Genomic DNA, 22,755 nt, shown 5'->3' on the forward strand with positions numbered 1-22,755 from the left:
TTTTTTTTATCTAACACCAATAAACAATTGATCAAAATCAAAGGATAATTTTCTAATATGTTTAAATAAAAAATATATATATATATATATATATATATTGTCGGAACCGTATTTCGGTTGGGCCCTGAATTTGACTTCGACTTGGATTAAATAAATTGGAGTCGCCACCGATCATTTTAAAAAAGTAAATAGGTTGATCGGGTACCTTATTTCTGACCTGATCTGCGTCTTACCAGTGATGTGTCGGATTCGGGAGTCGGTTACAGTCAAGTAAGGGTTAGCACCCTTGAACCGCCCTTTCGGTACTATGTAATTTCCAGTTGTCTTTAATTAAGAAAGTTGTAACTTTAAATAAAAGGTAAAATGTCGATCCACAATTACTTACCTCTGATAAATTTGAATGAAGGCCCTTAAGAAGAAAACGTTAGGTTTGGAATGATGAAAATAAATAAGATGAAAACAACTACAAAACCACTGATGCAAATAAGAAGAGACAATAAAAATAAACTAATGATAAATAGGATAAATAAAGGAAAAGAAATAAAGGGAAAAAATAAAAATAAAACATATATTAAATAAATAAATAAAAATATATATACATGCGTGAATAGTAATAAAAGGAAGAAAGCAAACATAAAACAAAGAAATGAAAATTATTTAAAAACAAAGAAATGAAAATTGTTTAAAAACAAAGAAATAAAAATAAAACATATATTAAATAAATAAAAAAAGAAAGGTACGAATAAAAAAAGTAAATGAAATAAATAAAAGAATGTATATAATAAAAATAATCAAAGGAATATATATATATATATATATATATATATATATATGCATATAGGTTAATAATAATAATAATAATAATAATAGAAATAATAATAGCTATATATATATAATAATAATAAATGACGTAATATAATATATATATATATATATATATATATATATATATATATATAAGGGAATAAAATATAAAAATATAATAATAATGAAAATATAATATATGATAATAGTGGGATCAAATTAGAATAGAATAAAAATTAAGGGATAAATTTCGAAGAAAAGAAAAGATTAAAAATTGATTTCGGGGCAAAATAGAATCGTTTTAAAATCAGAGGGACCAAAATTCAATTTACCCTTTAATGCGAAGAAACGCGCGGATCCTTCCTGGGTAAGGGTCGACACTCGGGTCACCAGCTTGGGTTGACGGGTCGCGTATAAATGTTATTTTTTTTAAAATCTTCATTTCTCTCTTCTTCACACGAGAGAGCCCCCCATTCCAGAAAATGCTCTCAACTTGTTCTTCCAAATAAAGAACGGCGTCTGGGTTTTCCAGATTCTGGCACCGTGCCGCCTTGCCGACCGCCGTTGAACAGTGTCGGTCGCCGTTACTCGGTGGCGAAATTTAAAAAAGTTTTGTTTTTCTCGGTAGATCTCGAGCCCCACTTCTCCAAAAACGTCTCAGTTTCAAAAAATTAGCCTCAGAGGAGCGTGAATCTAAGAACGAAAGTTCGAAAAGCTCCCCCTTTGTCGTCGACCAAACACTCCTACGAGTGGTTTCGAGTCAAAAAAACGCAACCATCACAAGCATGCAAGCATAAAAAAGTAAAAGGTATGAAGTTTACCTTCTGTGATTTTCGCAAACGTCGAAAAAAATGCTCTAGTTTTAATTCGTAATCTCTGCTTCTATTTTATATCCCCCTTCTGTTACTGTAGGGATTACACTGTATTTATAGTGTTCGTGTACCCCTTATTTTTGGGTATTTACATCCTAGTAAAATAATAACGCTGGTGTGTTGATGATGGCCGAGATTCTCGTGCTGGATGGTTCGGTGGGTTGAAGCGTATTGGTTGGAGTCCCACACGTCCACGATCGTAGCTTGTTGCCGAGAAGCACGGGGGAGAGGCGTATGAGCTTGGGAGTGACTTACGGTGCAGAGGGGAAGGCTTGCTGGAAACCTTAGCCTTCTGCAGATCCTGAATCCTAGACTGTGTCACGTGCAGTTGGTCTTTGTGCTGCTGGGCCGTGATCTTATTATCGGGCCTGAAAATAGAAAAGCAAATGTAAATGAATGTAAATATAATATGAATGAAGAATTATATAATTTAGTTTATAATACTATATAGTATAAAATCGGATGAAATTAAGTGTCTTCAGCTGCCCCTCTTTGCTCATTATCGTGTAATGAAAATAGAGCAAAGATTAAAAAGACACAAATTTCGTCCATATCGAATACCCTCTGTCGTAGAGTTGAAATCCAATATTTAGATTAAATCATGGAATAACTCTCGCTGTGAGATTAAGTCGAACTGGAAAATTCTGAGCGCGATATCTTTTGTCGTGAAGTTGAAATCGAACTCAAAGCTTTAACCAGTAACTTATGGATCGTCTTCTGGCTTTAGATACTTCAACGTGAAGGTGAAACTTGTCCGGAAGACTTCGGTGTTGATGTGTTACAGATGAATCCTTCGTCATGAAGTTGAGTCAATCTGTTAAGGTGCGTTACCCTTCGTTGTGGAATTGGAATTATATATGGCCCATTCGTCGTGAAGTTGAACATGAGAATTGGATATCCTTTGTCGTGAAGTTGAAATCCAATGAAAGTTGCGTTGTTTCGAGGCCAATATCCTTCGTTGTGAAGTTGAAATTGACTATAAAACTAGAACGTTTATTGACAGACACTCCTTCTTTGAGTTGAATATCCTTCGTCGTGAAGTTGAAATCCAATCTGGAGATGGATGCTGCTTGTGCGCACGATTCCCTTAGTCGTGAAGTTGAAACCGCGGGTGGCCCCTTCGTCGTGAAGTTGAGCCTGGTAATTGAAATCCAAGTAAGTTGAATTGTTCCGAGTCCAATATCCTCCCCCGTGAAGTTGAAATTGGTTCTGGAACTGGGAAATTGTTTGTTGACAGTCAGCTGCCCCTTCGCTGTGAAGTTGAGCTTGTACTGTCTCGAGTCTAATATCCTTCGTTGTGAAGTTGAAATTGACTTTGAATGAAACTAAAAAGTTATTTGTTGACAATCAACCACCCCTTCGTCGTGAAGTTGAGCTTGTGTTGTCTTGAGTCCAATATCATTCGCTGTGAAGTTGAAATTGCCTTTGAAATTGGGAAGCCCATTCATCGTGAAGTTGAGCCTCAAATGGCACGATATCCTCCATCGTGGAGTTGAAATCATGGATGTGTGGGTACAATATCCTCCGTAATGGAGTTGAAATCGTGGATGACCCATTCATCGTGAAGTTGAGCCTTGACTTGAATATCCTTCGTCGTAAAGTTGAAATCCAAGTATTGTATACTTTGGGTGGACACGATTCCCTTCGTCGTGAAGTTAAAACCGTGGATGACACCTTTATTGTGAAGTTTGGCTTCGAGCTAGATATCCTTCGTCGTGAAGTTGAAATCTACTCTCGAGCAAATTGTGTTGTTCGCTGCGAAGTTTAAATTGGCTCTAGATAAAACCTGAAAAGATATGCCTATATGCGATGTTAAGGATGCAATTCTCTTAGGTATGCCTAAAATGCATATGCAATATATATTATTCTGGCCTCTGGAGAGAAATCTCGTTCTTCAGTGGCCTGTCGTTGTTGATTCTTGATCTTGAAATCTGGAATTTCTGATCCTTGATCTTGAATTCTTCAAATTTTCAAATCTGATGTGTACATTCTATTTTTTTCTCTTGATTTGGGAAATGCTTCTCGACCACCTCAAATATATTCATGAGCCTTGATTGGCTTCCAGGTACCTGTACTTTCCAACGAATCTTTGTACAGTAATATGCGATTATCTTTTGCATAAGTAGATAAATCAATGAGTTTAAGTTCAATTCAAGATGCTCAAAAGGAATTGATTTAGAGAAAAGATTGTCTTTATTCATAAGGTAGAAAAAGAGCAAATAATACATGACAAACATTTTGAAAGATGAATACATGATGAAGTATGAGATCTCGATAATGCGGGCACTTTTGCGCTGAAAAGCCGTCAGGTGACTTTGAACACAACCTTTGCCAAGGGATCTTTGAAAATGCGACAACGTTCTGGAGAGTGCAACTCTTCTCCACCTTGTTGAGTTTGTAGAAGATTCAAATATCGGGATGTTTCCACTGTCAATATCCAAATCGCCCTTTTCGGGTTTTTAACTTAGACCCATCATTGGTTGCAAAACGCTCTTTGCGGGTTTTCATCTTGAACCCACCTTATTTTTCTTATTCTTTTTTGTTCTTTTTCTCTTTTTTCCTTTTTTTCAATTTAAGGCGCCCTTTCGGGTTTTCACCCTAAACATTTTTTCTATTTTTTTTGTTTTCCCCCTTTTTTTCTTCGACTTAAGATGCCCTTCCGGGTTTTTATCCTAAGCGAAATACTTTTTGATTGCATCCGAGTTGATGGGATGTGGCAGTTCAGGTCCGTCCATTTCAGTTAGGACAAGGGCTCCTCCAGAGAAGGCCTTTTTCACGACATAAGTTTCTTCCCAATTTGGTGTCCATTTTCCTCGGAAATCTTTCTAGACTGGCCAAATTCTTTTTTTTACCAGATCTCCTTCGTGGAATATTCTCGGGCGCACCTTTTTGTAATGTTCTCGGATTATTCGTTTCTGATAGATTTGACCATGATGAATGGCTTTAAGTCTCCTTTCATCTATCAGATTAAGCTGATCATATCTGGATTGTACCCATTCTGCATCATCCAGTTTGACCTCTGTCAAGACCCGGAGTGACGGAATCTCTACTTCAATGGGTAACACTGCTTCCATTCCATAAGCTAGTGAAAATGGAGTTTCTCCAATCGAGGTTCGTACCAAGGTTCGATAAGAGAACAAAGCAAAAGGCAACTTCTCATGCCAGTCTTTGTAAGTTTCAGTCGTTTTCTCCACTATCTTCTTAATGTTTTTATTTGCTGCTTCTACTTCTCCATTCATCTTTGGTTTGTAAGCAGTGAAATTATGATGTTTTATGTTGAACTGGTCACAAGCAGCATTCATCATCTTGTTGTTCAAGTTTGTAGCATTATCGGTAATGATCCTTTTAGGTAGACCATACCGACATATGATTTCTTTTTTCAAAAACTTGCAAATAGTAGACTGAGTAACGTTGGCATACGATGCAGCTTCTACCCATTTTATGAAGTAATAAATGGCCACGAGAATGAAACGGTGACCATTCGAAGCCTTTGGATGGATTTGCCCAATAACATCCATGCCCCACACAGAGAAATGCCAGGGCGATGTCATTACATGAAGTGGATGAGGTGGAACATTGATTTTATCTCTGTAAATATGACATTTATGACATCTTCTAACATAGTTGATGTAATCACTTTCCAGTGTGAAAAAAAATATCCGCATCTCATTATTTGTCTTGACATCATATGTCCATTTGTATGTGCTCCACAAACTCCATCATGTACTTCTTCCAATATCATTTTTGCCTCTTCAGCATCGACGCACCTTAACAGGACTTGATTATGGCTTTTCTTGTATAAAACCTCTCCGTCAAGGATGTATCCAGCTGCCAGCCTTCTAAGGGTTCTCTTATCGATTTTGGTGGCTTCTTCTAGATAACTCCGATGCTTGATATACTGTTGAATGTCGTAGTACCAAGGCTTAGTGTCTTTCACTTCTTCAATTTGGTAACAATGAGCCGGGTACTCATACGACTGCATGTTAATTGACATCATTTCAGACTCCCCGCCAGCCTTGAATGCGGCTGCCAAGGTAGCTAAAGCGTCAGCCATTTGATTTTCTTCTCTAGGAACGTAGTGGAAGGTGACTTCATCGAATTCTTCAAGAAGATCCAGTATCAGTTGTAACACCCCAATTTAGGGGCTAAAATTAAGAAATTATAAAGTGGTGGATTTAATTGGTATTTTTGGAAGGAATTGGGGATTAAATTGTAACATTTGAAAGTTGGCAGACCATTTTAAGAAGTACAGGAAGTTCAGTGACTAAACTCATGGTTTACCCATTTTTATTATGAGTTGAATTATAAATCCCTCATTCCCGTATGTTTTCTGGAAAATTTTCCAGATTTTCCCTCTCCGATCAACCAACTTTCAACTCCGATCTACTCGCCGTTCGACCTTCGATCGACAAGCTGAAACCACCATCGTGTTCGTTGTCAACCGAGGAACAAAACCCCTTAAACCTTTCATCGTGAATCATCGTCGTTCATCGTTAATTTCAGTCGGAAGTATCATCGGTAATAACTCGGTTTTAGTTGGTTTTTCATCGATTCACGACGATCGGGTCATCCGTTTACGACACCTCCCGCGCCATCATGTTCCTTGTGCCATTTCGAGTCCACCGGTGTCCTTCCTTTTCTCCGGCGGCGGCAGCTTGTGTGGAGGTGAAGCAGTCAAAGTTTCCGATTCGTTGAAATCGAGCTCTCCGTCGTTCAAAAATTTGAACCGAGCTTTGGAAGTATCTCGAAATCGCTTAAAATAATTTTTAAGAATTTTTTCGGGAATTTTACGATATCAGGGCACTATTCACGCGCCCCACGCGCCCCCACTGCGCGTGGGGAAGACAAAAGTGACCGGTTTTTGTGCACAGTTGACCGGTTTGACCGGTCACAACCCGACCTAACCCGTTGACCCGACCCGACCCGTTGACCGTTGACCCGTTAACCGTTGACCGGCGTTGACCACTGTTGACTGGCTTTGACGGGGCATTAAACGACCTTTGACTTTGACCGAGTATACCTATCCTGATATTTTTCGACGTTCCAAATCCGATTCCGCAGTCCGTTTTTCGAAATTCTGACCCGAAGACCTCAAAATTGATTGTCAAACCCGTTGACTTTGATTTTGACCAAAATTTCCAAATTTCCGAAAAGTCATATTTTATGCTTTCGACGTCCTGAATCCGAAGTCCGTTTCGCTAAATTTGAACCCGGTAAGCTGTTTTTCACTGATTTATCACCCGATTCGATCCGTTTATCGCAATTAAGCTCTGTTTCTGATATAATTTATGTTGATATGTATCTGAGGAATTATTGGAAGTTGAATTGCAGATCAAAGGTGTTCGAATGGAATTTTTATGGTCGATCAGTATTGCACGGAAATTGAGGTAATATTTTACTACCTCTTTTTGCTTTTTGGAACATGTGAATATTGGTAAATGCATGATTAAGACAATGTTGGTCTCATTTGTGTAGTTAATTAGTTTCTACACTCGATATGAATGTGGTAGAAATTCAGTATCTGAATACGGATCAAATGATTAATATAAGAGATTGAAAGATTGTTAGAATTAAATTACAAGTTTGTGATTAGTGATAAAGAAATCAGACATGGATTTGTAAATTATATTTTATATCATCAAAGGTTAAATGTTAAAGGTACTTGGATGGGAAATTATGAGAATACTTTGGTAGGGTAAAAATACGAAATTACCCTTATATTGGAAAATGATAAGAATTGTCCCTGGAAGTGGATTAATAAATCTGAAAAGACATATTGATCTGATAAATATATTGATGTGCATAAGAAATGTTAGTTGTACTTGGAAGTTATGGATAACCGGTTTTTAACCCCAAGAGGGCTTATGTAAGATACTAGAAGTCTGTTCAGGGAATTATTTCAAGATCAGAGAGTGTTCAAGAAAGCAATTAATCATAGGATCTCTAAATTATATTATTTTCGTTAAGAGATAATATCGAAATTATCTGGTTAAGAAATTATGAAAATGCCCTTGAGAGATAAAATAATTTGAGTTGACCCTGAATGAGAAAGTACTTTGAGGATTTGTACTTAACTCGATTAAGTACGAATTTAATTGTTAAGATCCTATCTTTGTACAGAAAAATTCATGATATTCCGTTTCTAAAATCTAAGAAGGCACTTGACCCGAAAATATTCGAGTAATGAGTAAATATCTAAAGAATAATTTATCGAGGGTATTCTACTATCAGAATTGTTCGAAAGGACTGAAGGAAATGATAAGATTGGATTAAATAATAAGATCGGATGGAAGGAAAAGATTGAAATACCGTAGATCTGTAAAATGACCAAAATAACCCTGTAATAGAAATGACCCAAGAATACCACCAAGCTCAAGAATGATTGGAGATCCTCGAGGTCTGAAATGAATGAAATAAAACTGAACACCAAAATTACCAAAATACCCTTATGGCCTATATTAAGTAAATATCTTGGATTAATTAAGGAATCCAAATAAGCATAGGTGTTGGACTACCTTTAAAAGTTATGGAACAAAACTTAAGTGAGTAGATCAACCCTAAAGCTATGTCAATACCTGAACGACATATATATTACTGGAATACGTGTTCGTCTTTTCAAGTTTGGCTCGATGATAAATTTGGAAGTATTCAGCTCAACTCAACTCTAGATCATATTCAGTACTAAGAATTGGATATTTGTTCGACAAATCAACCACGAATACTGAACTGAACGAAAGTACAATATGTATCTGAAATTCAAAAAATGTCTGATTTACTCTGGAAAACTCTGAAGTAATTGGAATGGATTTGACTACTAAGTGAAATAAGTAACCTCAATGACTAAGATTTTAATAAGTGATTTGGATGAGTATGGAAACGTTAATGAACATACACGATGTACTATTCTTCTGGATCATGAACTACAAATCAAACACGTCAGTATTTCATGATATAGTGGAAGCGTAAAAATAAAATAAAGACATTGGAAGATCTATTCAGTGATGATTCCGAAGATGATCTATGGATAAGAATTTTTGGTATTAAAGTGTAAATACCCTAGAAGGACACGAAATGACCAGTCAATAAGTATTAGTTCTGGGAACTATTCATCTAAGAGTTGTTCGATAATACGATCAATCGACATAGATTGTTAAGATTCTGAATCTTTGTTCTCAAGTTGTTCAATTATCAGATCAATTGACATGGATGTAAAGGATTCTGAATACCTTCTGAATACGTACAGCTTCTGAAAACTGTCCGAATAAGATAATATCCTGATAATTCACATTCTGAATAACTTATGATTCCATCAGTTATTGAACTCTTCCAATAGTGATTATAAATCCCAACATTCTATCGGTATATTGAAGATTCGTGTTCTCTGCCTGATAAGATTATTATGTACTTATGAATAATATCTGTAAACTCTGGTGTGTTCCCTACCCATATGAATATTTTATCTGATTTTCAATTTGAATTCTGATCTGATACTTGACTTGGATTCTGATATGATACTTGACCTGGATTTTGATATGATACTTGACATGAATTATGTTTTGATTTTTGATATATCCATTTACGGACGGAACATGTTTTATTTGGGGGTATTGTTGGAGGTTATTATATATGCAGGTTCCTCGGCTTTATGCTCGGGGCTTTACTTGGTGTGTTGGTGGGTGTATGGTTCTGGGGAACCTACACATTATGGTGTATTGGTGGGTGTATGGTTCTGGGAAACCTACACATTATGGTGTGTTCGGTTGGAGGGATTACTATGGTTTTTGATAAATGTTTTATGGGAGGGTGTTGTTGGAGGAAGTTATCGTTACCGTTACTGCATGCTCCTCTGCTTTGTGCTCAGAGCCTTACTTGGTGTATTGGTGGTGTATGGTTCTGGGGAACCTACACATTATGGTGTGTTTGGTTGGATGAATTAATATGGTTTTTGAATAAAAATATGTTTTAAATTGCCACTGTTTTAAAAGAAAAGATATGCATCTTTTCACAGGTTTTGCGGGAACACACTAGATAACCTATTCTGATCTCCTGAACTCAGTCATCCGAAATATTTGTCTGAACTGAAAGCTCATTATCCGTTACCATCTGAAATATCAGTAGGATCTCTGCTCAACATAAAAATCTGTAAATGTTCGAAAATAATAAGGATATGTATGTTTATCTGTATCTGCATGTTCTTCAGCATCATCTGGTAGTTCTGTATTACTGAGCTTTTCGAAGCTCACTCTATTACTCATCTTTTCAGGTTAAAAGAATTGTACCAGTGTATCTATCGACTTCAGTAAGGAAGTTCTTCCGGCGTTGTTGCAGAGTATGGTACATGTGATTAGGGGGCATGTAATTGTATTTTGATTTATATACGAGTCTGTAAATATGTTTTATTTTTAAATAGCGACAACTGATTTTATTAGTTTACATGTAATTTAAAAAGTTTTAAATTTTTTGCTATTTTTATAGTGGGTCACTCCGGTGGCCCAAATGTGACACCCCGGATCGGATCTGGTTACTCTTATCGGTCTGTGGGGGTTACATCAGTCTCCGGTATTCCATCAGCTTTGTATCCTTGGTTTCCTATTCTCCGCGGAGCTGATAGATTACTAATGTTGAATCTCCGTATATCCGTAAGGTCTTTATGCTTTGACCCAGTGCAGCTCGGATTCCTAGGACACATGTTTCATACTCTGCCATGTTATTGGTGCAGTCAAAGTTCAGTCTGCTGGTAAATGGGTAGTGATTCCCTTCTGGAGAGATCAGGATTGCCTCGACGACATGTCTTAATGAATTTGATGCACCATCAAAATGCATTCTCCAGGAAATGTCTGTTGAAGTACTTGCTTCTTCTAAAGATATAACCATTAAGTCTTTATCTGGAAAGTCAAAGTCCAATGGCTCGTAATTCTCATCGGTTCTACTAGCCAAGAACTACGACATGGCACGTCCTTTGATTTCTTTTTGGCTCACGTACCCGATGTCAAATTCAGACAAGAACATCTGCCATCAGGCTAACCTTCCAGATAGAGTAGGTATACCCATCAGGTACTTCAGGGGATCTAACTTGGAAATCAGCCAAGTAGTGTGATACAACATGTATTGTCGGAGTCTTTTTGTGACCCAGACTAAAGCACAACAAACCTTCTCGATAGGAGGATATCTGAACTCGCAATCGGTGAACTTCTTGCTTAAATAGTAGATAGCTCTTTCCTTCTTCCCGGATTCATCATGTTGATCTATGACAAACCCTATTGAGTTCTCGAATATGGAAAGATACAAGAACAGAGGTTTTCCCGGAATAGGGGATATCATGACAGGAGTGTGAGACAAATACTCATTTACTTTCTCGAATGCAATCTGACAGTTTTCATCCCATGCTTCTGGATTGTTCTTTCGAAGAAGACGGAAGATTGGGTCACATTTATCGGATAACTGAGATATGAACCGTGCTATGTAGTTTAATCTACCTAGAAAACCTCGAACCCCCTTTTGCATTCATAGTGGATGTAGATTCTGGATAGCCTTAACTTTATCAGGATCAACCTCGATGCCTTTTCTACTGACCACAAAGACTAATAGCTTCCCGGATATTACCCCGAAAGTGCACTTGCTAGGGTTCAACCTCATTTGGAACTTTCTCAATCTCTGGAAGAGCTTCCTTAGATTCTCAACATGTTCATTCTCGGTTTGTGCCTTGACAATCATGTCGTCGACATAAACCTCGATCTATTTGTGTATCATATCATGGAATAGATTCACTATAGCTCTTTGATATTTTGCCCCAGCATTCTTCAAACCGAAAGACATCACTTTATAGCAAAAAGTTCCCCACATCGTAATGAACGTGGTCTTCTCCATGTCTTTAGGATGCATCTTGATCTGGTTATATCCCGAGAATTCATCCATGAATGAAAAGAAAGCGTTCCCGGCTGTATTGTCTACCAACGTGTCAATGTGAGGCAGAGGAAAGTTATCTTTAGGGCTCATCTTGTTAAGATCCCGGTAATCGACGCACATGTGAACCTTCCCGTCTTTGTTCGAAACTGGCACTATGTTGGCCACCCACTCTGGATACTTGGCCACTTGAAGGAAACCGGCATCAAATTGCTTGTTGACCTCTTCTTTAATTTTAAGGAGCATCTCAGGTCGCATCCTTCTCAGTTTCTGTTGTACGGGTTTACACTCTGGCTTAATTGACAGTTTATGAACTACCATATCTGTGTCTAGTCCCGGCATGTCCTGATATGACCAGGCGAACACATCTCTATACTCCTGAAGTAAGACTATCAGGTTTTGTCTTGTTTCAGCCGAGAGAGTTGTGCCGATTTTAACCTCCTTTTTGTCATATTCAGTGGCCAGATTCAAAATTTCGATCGCCTCCTCATGTGGTAGTATTTCCTTCTCTTCTCTTTCTACCATTCTCAACAATTCAGTAGGCAAGTTACACTTCTCTTCAGTGTCGCATTCATCAAATTCTCCGAGACAAATGGCCGATTTAAAATCCACTTTCGGATCAAGATCATCAGTGCCTACATTATCATTATCATTATCTGGTGTCCTTAAGAAACAAAGAAGATATGTGTGTGAGAGAGGAAATATCCCACATGGAACAGTCAATAATCAAATTCGAAAGAATGGAAATGAAGTACTAAAATGAAGAAAATAGACAATGAATTAAAAAAAAATGAAAGAAAATTTGTTTGCCATGGACAAAGGAGAAAAATGCATCTTTTATTGAGCTTAAACAAAATGTTTATTCACCCTTACAAAAGATCACCTATTGCCCTGGGTATAGGCAAATAGGATAGTTCGAATATTACTCTGAAAGACTCTTGTAAACCACATGTAGTTCTTCCACCGACCAACTGCTAGGCACGAACCCAGGTGGCAGAGGGCATATCCCAAATCTACCTTCATTATCAACATCTTCTGTGGTCACGACATTGATGTTCAGATCTTTCAGAGCCGCTTCTAGATCAGATGAGGTGGTTTCGAACACATAACCACCCGACTTGAATATATTGTAAGGAGGCGGGAATACCATGAGTTCCCGTTGAAGTTCACCTCCAGTTAACCTGGCTAGTCTTCTTTCTCAGTTCTTCTGGACTTCCTTCCTCTTTTCATGGTAACTGGGCTAAAAATCGAGCCCAAACTGATCTAACTTCAAAACAGGAAGGACGGGATTGATCATTTCTTGTAGAAATTTCCCAAACCCTTTTCTGGTCTTGGCACCTTATCCCAAAGTTTGCTTGATCTCTATCTTGGTGCACTGGGAGAGTCAGGGTTTAGGAATCTTTCTTTCTTCTGCCACGAATATGACATTCACAAATTCTAAGGAGCGGAATGAGCACTCCACCGTTTCCTCATCTACTTCGATGTATGGGGCCTCCGTGCTTACACTTGCCAAAATATCTTCCTCAGCATTGATGATTACTAAGGCCCTGTCAATAACAAATTTAACTTTTTGGTGCAGCGTGGAGGGTACTGCACCTGCTTGATGAATCCATGGCCTTCCCAAAAGACAGCTATAGGACGGCATGATATCCATCACAAGGAACTCAACGTCATAGGTGGTTGGTCTGATGGTCAACGGTACCTCGATTTTACCGACTACCTCTCTTTTGGTCTCGTCAAATGCTCAGACCACGTTCTGACAGGCTCTCATATGAGAGGTATCTATTAACAGTCTCTTCAATGTCACTAAAGACATCACGTTCAGAGTCAAGCCATTGTCAATCAATACACTCGGTAAAGCGTGCCCCTTGTAATACATAGTGATATGCAGTGCCTTTGTTCGACCTCTTTCTCCAGATGGAATTTCATCATTTGAAAACGAGATGAGATTATCAGCTTGAATATTATTTACCAATTGATCCATCTTGCTAACTGGCATGTCTTGTGGCACGAACGTTTGATTAAGGACTTTCAACAGTGCTTCTCGGTGTACCTCCGACTTTAAAAATAGTGCTAGCATTGAAGTACGTGTAGGTAAGCTGTGGAGGTGTTCTACAATGTTGTACTTGATTTGCTTCAAGATCTTGAGGAACTCTTTAGCTTCTTCCTCCTTTACAGGTTCATTGACAACTAGCACATCTTCTTTGAATGGCTCAAGTGGTCTTTGACCCACTTTGCTATCACATCCTTTGGAAGTACTTACCTGGCATTCGTACTTCCATGGCACTTGCCGATTGTCTTTGTATTGAAAAGGCCGAGGTGATGTGATTACCACCTTGGCTGGTGTTATTGTGGTCATCTTTGCTTTAGGGGTAATTATCAAAGGATTACCCCTGCCGTACTTCTTGTCAGATGATTCTCCGGTAGCACAAACATCTGCTTCCAAAGAATCTTGATTTTCTTCGTAAAATTACAGCTCTTTCCGGTCCATCATGGACTAATGACTTGAATTCTGGGAAATCTTGCACCTTATGCCCCCCTTCGTTGTGGTAACAGCGATGGTTACCATCTTCAATCCTTGTTGTACGTGATTGGGGTGCAAGAAGCCCCGCTTTTACAGTTTGACTCCATATCCAAGCTAAAGGAGCTTTAATTTTTGAAACACAGGTTTTGATTCTCCTACCATTCTCGATGGTGACTGCATTGATTCTAGTCTTTGGATGATTAGGCAAGGGATTCTGGGCGATGTTCGGTGCTCCGGAGCTAAAATGGATCCAATTCTTATTCCGCATTCGTTGTACAAGCCTCTTGAATGCGAGATAGTTTTTGATTGAATGCCCCTGCACACCTCCATGATATTCGCAGTGGGCATTTTCGTCAAACTATTTTGGATACAGGGGCTTTATCAGATCCATTGGGTAGGGTGATACTACGTGAGTGCCAAAGAGTTGTTGATATAACTCTTTATATGTCATGGGAATGGGATCGAACTGCTCCCTTTCCCTTTCTTTCATTGGTTCTCTATGAGTTTGGCTAGAAGTATCGGATGGTACAGCTGCAATGGTTTTTGAACTTGAGATCGTAACACCTTTGCTGGCGTTGTAGGTGTTGACATTGTTGATCTCGCGGTCCTTGTTCTTCATGGAAGACTTCTTACTAGAGTCCCCTCATTCGATTTTTCTTGTTTTATGGCCAGTTCGACCATTTCACTGGCCATGACCAGATTTGAGAAACTTCCTGATGTGATTGCCACCAGGTGCCCGAAGTAAGGTGTCTTCAGGGTCTATACAAACAACTTTCTTGTTTCTTTTTCGTCCAACGGTGGATGAACTTGCACAGATAAATCCCTCCATATCTGTGTATACTGTCGGAAGCTTTCGTTATGCTTTTTCTCCAAGCTTTGTAGCATAACCCGGTCTCGTTTTATATCATTGATATGCTTGTACTACTCTAAGAAAGACTTGGCTAAGTCTTTCCACGTCTTGATATGAGTTCGACTGAGCTGGTTTTACCACCGGATAGCTGAACCGGACAAGCTCTTCTGAAAGCAGTGGATCAAGAGTTGGTCATTTCCCCCATATCCCATCATCTTTCGACAAAACATAGTGATATGGGTCGAAGGGCAACTGTTCCCGTCAAACTTCTCGAACTTCGGGACCTTAAAATTTGGTGAAAACACCAAATATGGAACTAGGCTCAGCTCTATTGCGTCCACTCCATAATAATCATTGTCTCCTTGGACCATCTTCATCTGATCTTCCAGTATTCTGATATTCTCTTCCATCTTTTTCGCTTTTTCCTCTTCATCGAAATCCGGGATATTGCAATCGTTTGGATGATTATCAAGATTTGTTGTAAAAGCCTGTAAATTTGTAACCGATACAGCTTTTCCTTTGGCGGCAGATGAGTCACCTTGCAGTCCGGGTAAGATCCCGGATGAGATAACCACTTGTGGGGTAGGTGGTATGGTTATCCCCTCAGATGCACTTACTCCAGGTGCACTTGCTTGTTATTGTAAGTCAGATAACTTAGCCACGATCTGGTAGACTAAAGAATCTATGTTTTTCTTGATGGACTCCATGGTACTTTGACTGTTCTGAGCCATTTTGTCCTTCAATTCTTTCTACAGCCTTGCCATGTTCTCCTCAATCTTCTCGATTCTGGCTTCCATTTGTCTCTTCTTTGCATGAGTGTTGTGAGGGTGATGTGTGTCTAATGCTTGCGGTGGTAAGCTTGGTGTCTGAGACATGTTCTGCTAGTTAATACGAATGTAAAAATATGGAAAATATAAAGTAAAAAGACAAACATGAAATATAAAATGGAAAATATACAATGTATGATGTATGCAATTTGGAGGCATTGATCCAGAAAAGTATCCATTATTATAAATAATCCTTATTCAGACAAAAATGTTTTATCTTTTAAGAGACATAAAAACAAATCAAATGTACATTCAGACTAAATCCTCTAGACCCCGAACAGCTTCTAGTAGGTTGACAAGTCTTCTGCCTTCGTCTGTCACTGGTTGAATGCCTTGTCGAACCACTCCAGCTTCTCTTGCCAGCGGTGAAGATGTCGGGCTACCTTCTGTACTTGATCTAGAAAATCTCGGATGGTTGCGTCTTTATCCCTCACCCTTTTCTGTGCTTGCTCCCAACGGAAATGCCACTGTAATCCTCCATCGAAGGGCACTATCTGAAGCTCGTTCGCTTGTTTCTTGAACCCATCTACAATAGCTTCTAACTCAGCTATTGTCTTGCCATCTTTCTTATGTTGTTTCTCTAGATCAGCCACCCGGATTCTCAAGCGTTGGTTCTGATGTTGACTGTCTGCCAAGCGTCTTTGAGCAGTCTTCAGCTGTTCCTTCCAAGCTCTTTCATCAGGCCCCTTGAACTTTCTCTTCAGGCTATGAGCTTCGTTTTTCCAGTATTCAGAGGTTACTTTCAGCTTGGAGTTATCCTTGACTTTATCTTTATAGCCCTTTCTCAAGTCTTCGAGCTCAAAACAGACTCTTTTCTGTTCCCTTTCCAGTTTGTCTGCTTTATCTTTCTGAGAGTCGGCATCGAGCTTCCATTGATAACGTTCAGATTCAAGTTCCTTAACCCTCTGCTTCAGCTCGTTATTCACAACTTCAAACTCTGCTTTGGCTATCTTAAGTTCAGAAGGGACAGGCCTGAGATGTTTCTCCATGGTCCGGGTGTCTTCACAGTCTGGCACCGGGATGTTATCATTCTTTCTCAATCTTCTCCATTCCACATAATCCGGAGTAAGCATGTCTCTAGCAGCCACAATATCCATTCGAAACACTTTCTTCCATGAGTCAACTACATCTTTGATCACCTTCTTATAATTATCACCATGGTACACAAACTCTGATATAGATAATCCATATGTAACCAGGATGAATTGACGTGCCCCATATTGTCTAAGCGCCACTGATGGAGCATACCCAACTGCACCCCAAAGTCCAAGTAAGGCCATAGTATCAGAATCCCCACACCGGAAAAGAACATCACTAAAGAACAACCAGGGGGCTCTCCAGGTAATATCCCGGTCCTGAAGATGAGTGAAGACCTCCATCCATTTTTCCTTTGTAACACCTTAATGCTATTTCATAGTGATGAACTCTCTCAAAGGTGAATAAGTGGTGCTAAATCGGTGGTAGGAAACCCCGTTAGTCTTCCATAAATGACTGTGAATCCAGACTTGAATGAGCTGAACACACCCAGTGAACCTTTCTCTGCCAGTTCTTCTGTAATGATTAAGGGATCAAAAGGTCTCGGCTAAGATGGCCGGTGCTGGGTTGACTCGCCTTGGAAGTTGTTCGAATAGCTCCACCACGGCTGCATCGATGCATCCCAAAGTCTTCGGAAAGATAACCAAACCGTACAGACCTAGTGCAAAAAGGTCTATAGTCTTCCATTCATCTGGGTGGTTCTTCATTAGTTGCCTTATATGAATCCACTCGATTCTTTCCCCGTTACCTTTGTGTCAGAGTCGATCAATCACCCATTTTTGGTCAACTCCTGCAATCTTAGCCAGTCCGTTATTGAGAGGTTGACTCTTGATATGTTTGATATATGCCCTCTCTAGTCTGATGCTTTCGCAGTGCAGTAGGGTAGTATACTCTTCGATAGTGGGCACCATGTCCTCCCGTTAAAGGTGAAGCAACTATATCCCGGGTTCCAGAATTGAATTAATGCTCGGAGCAGGGGCTCATCGGTCTTGACATGGAGTAAGAGAGCAATATCACCATATTGTTGGCTGAACTTTTGCTTTCTGTCATTATTCCAACTGTTCCAAATGTTTCGCAGCTCTTGGACATCGTTCTGTTTCAGGCCGACAGGGGTGTAACTAACCAGCTCTGACACATAGTTTCCCTGAAGACTGTCTCCCTTCTCTTTCTGAGTCTTCTCGGACCATAGTCGTGCCTCAACGTTTTCAATCTCTTGTATTACAATACCTTTGTCCATTTATTCGTATTATTTTGTGTTTAACAAACGCTTTTTAAGTATCAATAGCCTCTAGTTATGATGCAAATGCTAGAAAACAAACACAAAGGCAAAAAGGTTAGTAAAATAAAAATAAATAAATAAATGACGAAAGAAAAAAAAATGGTTAGGGTAAAAATATCCTAGGTTTTGGAATGTGGTTTCGGGGTAGGCTCTAATTCTCTATGGTCTTCCGGTTTGGGTTCTAAAAAACGGTACTCAAGTTCTCCTTGCTGGTGTCCCCTTGGGCTTGCCAGACCCTTAGTCCTAAACCCATCACAGGCTTGTGTGGACTAATTTAAACTCAAGATGACATATTCCCTTATGCCCATGCGGTGAATAAATTCACACAAAGACATAAGGTATATGAATCCTGAAGACTACTTGCTAGGCCCGCATGGTGAATAAATTCACACGAAGGCGTCGCTTTCACCCCCACTTAAAATAGGGTTTGGAGCTCGGGTATAGAGCCTTAAGTGAAAAAAGCTTTGAAGGCTGAAATCATGAGAAAACGATTAGTACAACTATTTACTCGAAAATATAATAAAAATAAGTAAAAAAATGATCAAACTGTTACCTTAAAATTTAAACTTACCCTTTTCGTTAAAAAAACAACTGGAAATTACCTTAGCCTGACTCACTTACCTATCCCTAGCGGAGTAACCAAGCTGTCGAAACCGTATTTCGGTTGAGCCCGAAATTTGGCTTCGACTTGGATTAAACAAATTGGAGTCGCCACCGATCATTTTAAAAAAGTAAATAGGTTGATCGGGCACCTTATTTCTTGCCTGATATGCGTCTTACCAGTGATGTGTCGGATTCGGGAGTCGGTTACAGTCAAGGAAGGGTTAGCAACTTTGAATTGCCCTTTCGGTACTATGTAATTTCCAGTTGTCTTTAATTAAGAAAGTTGTAACTTTAAATAAAAAGGTAAAATGTCGATCCACAATTACTTACCTCTGATAAATTTGAATGAAGGCCCTTAAGAAGAAAACGTTAGGTTTGGAATGATGAAAATAAATAAGATGAAAACAACTACAAAACCACTGATGCAAATAAGAAGAGACAATAAAAATAAACTAATGATAAATAGGATAAATAAAGGGAAAAAAATAAAGGGAAAAAAATAAAAAATAAAACATATATTAAATAAATAAATAAATATATATATATATATATATAAATGCGTGAATAGTAATAAAAGAAAGAAAGCAAACATAAAACAAAGAAATGAAAATTATTTAAAAACAAGAAATAAAAATAAAAACATATATTAAATAAATAAATAAAAGAAAGGTATGAAGTTAAAAATAATAATAATAATAATAGAAATAATAATAGCTATATATATATAATAATAAAAAAATGACGTATATAATATATATATATATATATAAGGGAATAAAATATAAAATTATAATAATAATGAAAATATAATAATGATAATAGTGGAGATCAAATTAGAACAGAGTAAAAATTAAGGGATAAATTTCGAAGAAAAGCAAAGATTAAAAATTGATTTCGGGGTAAAATAGAATCGTTTTAAAATCAGAGGGACCAAAATTCAATTTACCCTTAAATGCACAAAAACGAGCGGATCCTTCCCGGGTCAGGGTCGACGCGCGGGTCGCGTATAAATGTCAATTTTTTTTAAATCTTCATTTCTCTCTTCTTCACACAAGAGAGCCCCCCATTCCAGAAAATGCTCTCAACTTGTTCTTCCAAATGAAGAACGGCGCCTGGTTTTTCAGATTCCGGCACTGTGCCGCCTCGCCGGCCGCCGTTCCTCGGCGGTGAAATTTTAAAAAGTTTTGTTTTTTTTCGGTAGATCTCGAGCCCCACTTCTCCAAAAACGTATTGGTTTAAAAAAATTAGCCTTGGGGGAGCGTGAATCTAAGAACGAAAGTTCGAAAAGCTCCCCCTTTGTCCTCGGCCAAACACTCCTACGAGTGGTTTCGAGTCAAAAAACGCAGCCATCACAAGCACGCAAGCATAAAAAAGTAAAAGGTATGAAGTTTACCTTCTGTGGTTTTCGCAAACGTCGAAAAAAATGCTCTGGTTTTAATTCGTAATCTCTGCTTCTATTTCATATCCCCCGTCTGTTACAGTAGGGATTACACTGTATTTATAGTGTTCGTGTACCCCTTATTTTTGGGTATTTACATCATAGTAAAATACTAACGTTGGTGTGTTGATGATGGCCGAGATTCTCGCGCCAGATGGTTCGGTGGGTTGAAGCGTGTTGGTTGGAGTCCCACACGTCCACGATCGTAGCTTGTTGCCGAGAAGCACGGGGGAGAGGCGTACGAGCTTGGGAGTGACTTACAGCGCAGAGGGGGAGGCTTGCTGGAAACCCTAGCCTTCAGCAGATCCTGAATCCTGGACTGGGTCACGTGCAGTTGGTCTTTGTGCTGCTGGGTCGTGATCTTATTATCGGGCCTGAAAATAGAAAAGCAAATGTAAATGAATGTAAATATAATATGAATGAAGAATTATATAATATAGTTTATAATACTATATAGTATAACATCGGACGAAATTAAGTGTCTTCATATATATATTTTAATTTAAATCTATATGAATATTAAGTATCATGTTACTTTTTATTGCAGGTGTGACGTGACTTGTTTTAAGACATATAATATATTAGTTTTTTTAAATGATATTAGTAGTCATAAAAGTCAATTTAAAAAAAATTATGATATGAGATTAAATAGAATTAATTACATCATATATCTCTAAATTATGACTTATTTTAAATTAGTCAATAAACTTTTTAACATTATAATTTCATCCCTAAACTATGATCCTCTTTCTAAATTAGTCCCTAAACTTTTGAATATTCTAACTTCATATCCAAATCCATCCAATATGTAATTGGTTTCAACCATAATTTAACCTAAAATTTGTTTATTCAAACATACAGTAATATAACTTAGCCTAACAATTTTATTAACAAGAGACGTGATTAATATATATGTATAGTTTGGAGTGAAATTAGAAAGTTTGGGGACCAATATAGAATGAAGGTCATAGTTTAGCGATAAAATTAAAATGTTCAAAAGTTTAAGGACTAATTTAGAATGATAGTCATAGTTTAGGGATGTCACTAGAACTTTAAAGTGTAGGAACTAATTTAAAGCAAGGGTCATACTTTGAGAACATGTGATGCAATTAACTAAAAAAATTAAAAACATCAAAATAGAAGAAAGAGATACTTTAATGACCAAATCAATGCATATTAATGAGAGATAAGCAAAATTTGTCCAAAAACCCCCCCACACAAAAACGTGTGAAAAAAACAGTACCTAAAAATGAATTATTAAAATTATTGGAATTCAGGAAAAGTCTCATAAAATGTGATTCCAATATATGTGAAGAGTAGAAATGCGACTGTGACATGCATGATTTAGTAAGCATTTCCTTTTTGTGATTGTGGCTTAAATTATTTCTTCATCTACTATTTCTTCGCATTAAATAAGCTTACCCTCCCGACATGACTACACACCTTATATTCAATTTAAAGGTAATTTCTGTATACCATACACTATCTGTTCCAAATATTACACCAATAATTGCTAATTACATTTAAAGACTAAGTTATAATTGCTAATTACATTTAAGAGTAAAGTACACAAATGGTCCTCCGACTATAGGCCGCTGCTTTGTTGAGTTCCTCGACTATTAAAAGTTATAAAATAGTCCTCTAATTATAGATCATCGTTTTATTGAGTCCTCCTACTATTGAAAGTTACAAAATAGTCACTCGACTATTCATATGTTCCAAATTTGCCCTTTTTCGTTAAAAAAATGGCGACTATCTGAGCTAGATAATAACATGTTGACTGACATATGATAAAATCTTATCCCAAAATTGTTTGAGTTGAATTTTGTCGATATACTCTCCGTTTACATTATGTCGTCGAGCCAGTGCTTGAAAGCAACGTTGGTGCCAATATACCATTAAAATATGATTTTATCATATCTCAATCAACAAATTAACGTCTAGCTCAGATGGTCGTCAATTACTAAACGGGAAAGGACGAGTTTGTAACATATGAATATTCATGTGACTATTTTGTAACTTTTGATAGTCGAGGGACTCAACAAAGCATCACCCTATAGTCGGGGGGCCATTTGTGTAATTTACCTACAATTAAAGAATGTCTAAGTTATAATTGCTAATTACTAAGACAGTAAACAATTCAAATTAAACTCGAGTATAATTAAGCTCGACTCGAATTAAAAATTTTAAAGTTGAACTCGATTCAACTCGAAAGTTCACAAACTTAAAAACAACAACATATAAGTGTTAATATTATTAATAATTTAATTTTAAAAAATAAAAGTATAATATGTTACTTTTTTTTAGTTGCTCAAGAGATTTTCAAGTCGTTTATCAATAGCTTGCTTTGGCTCGTTAAGAACTCAAGTCGAGCCTATTTGATTTGAATATTGATCGAACTTTAACCAAATTGAGTTTGAATAACTTACAATCTGTCTCATCTCATTTATAATACTACTAGCTAGATTTGAAATATATGTAATTTTTTTAACAAGATTTGTAAATACACGTTTTTAAAAATTAAAATAATTATGTATTACTAAAAAATATATAGTATTATAAAATCATCAAATTAAACTTGTTGTTTGACCTAATAGTAAATACTAAATACAAGGATGGA

The sequence above is a fragment of the Hibiscus syriacus genome, unplaced genomic scaffold, assembly GCF_006381635.1.
Source record: "Hibiscus syriacus cultivar Baekdansim isolate YM2019G1 unplaced genomic scaffold, ASM638163v2 tig00112925_pilon, whole genome shotgun sequence".
Lineage (NCBI taxonomy): Eukaryota > Viridiplantae > Streptophyta > Magnoliopsida > Malvales > Malvaceae > Hibiscus > Hibiscus syriacus.